Genomic DNA, 1,380 nt, shown 5'->3' on the forward strand with positions numbered 1-1,380 from the left:
GAGGGGAAATGGAGGAGTATAACAGGAGGAAAAAAGAACATGAGAAGATGCTGCAAATAAAAAGACAGAGGGGAAAGGAAGAATATAAAGCAGAGGTAGAAATGGCGATCAAAGAAGGTAGGGTGTGGGATGTGATAAATAGGGATAGAGGGGAAAGGAAGGGCGTTAACGAAGAAATAGAAATGAAGGAATGGACGGATTATTTTAAGGATCTATTAGGGGGAGAGCAAAATAAGATCAAAGGGGAAAAGTGTAGGATAATCCAAGGAGAAATGGAGGAAGGGAACGAGATACCAAGAGAAGAAGTGGATGAGACAATAAATAGGTTAAAAAGAAACAAGGCGACGGGAGAAGATGGGATGGAGAACGAAGCGATGAAGTTTGGAGGAGAAGGGATTAGGGATGGGATGTGGAAGATCTGCAACAAGGTATGGAAAGGGAAAGGTTGGCCGGAAGAGTGGACGACGGGACTGATGGTACGGCTTGTCAAGAAAGGGGAAGGAAAGAAGGTAGAGGAATACAGAGGGATCACTCTCATGTCAGTCGGCTATAAAATATATGCAGAAATCTGAAGAAATAGGTTGGAGAGTCAGGTAGAACAAAAAGAAAGTATCCCACATAATCAGACGGGATTTAGAAAAGGAATGGGAACTATAGACAACATCTACGTACTTAACTATTTAGTTAACAGAAATTTGGGGAGAAAGAAAGGGAGACTAGTCGCTTTGTTCATAGATTTCAAAGCAGCGTTTGACTCAGTGAATAGAAAAATACTATGGCAGGAAATGAAAGAGAGGGGTGTAGAGGAAAAGTTCGTGGAGAGGATAAAGGAAATTTTTACTGAAACCATGATTAGGGTGAAAATAGGAAAGAAAAAAGGGCAGGTTTTCTGGACAAGCCGAGGTCTAAGACAAGGGTGCCCTTTGAGTCCGTTACTATTTCGTATCCTATGGGCAGACTTAAAGGAGAAGCTAAAGGAGAAAGGGAAAGGAGGAACGGTTTTGGATAATAGCAAACTATACTCTCTAGCATACGCGGACGATGTAGTTCTGTTAGCAGATGATGAGAAGGGGATGAACCTAATGATGAGAATCTTCGAAGAGTATGTGGGAACAAAAGAGCTGACGGTGAACGTAGTTAAGACAAAGGTGATGTGTTTCAGAAATAGAAAGAGCAAAATAAATTACGTTTGGAAGATGAACGAACAAAAAGTGGAAATTGTGGAGGAGTTTTGTTACCTAGGTTTTTGGTTTGAAGCAGAAGGGGGAAACGAGCTGTAGATGAGGAAAAGAATTGAATGTGCGAGTAAAGTAATGGGCCAAGTATGGGGTATAGGAAAGAGAAGGTTCAAGAACGATTGGAGAATGAGGGTCTGGTTGT

This window comes from Belonocnema kinseyi, chromosome 3 (genome assembly GCF_010883055.1).
Source record: "Belonocnema kinseyi isolate 2016_QV_RU_SX_M_011 chromosome 3, B_treatae_v1, whole genome shotgun sequence".
Lineage (NCBI taxonomy): Eukaryota > Metazoa > Arthropoda > Insecta > Hymenoptera > Cynipidae > Belonocnema > Belonocnema kinseyi.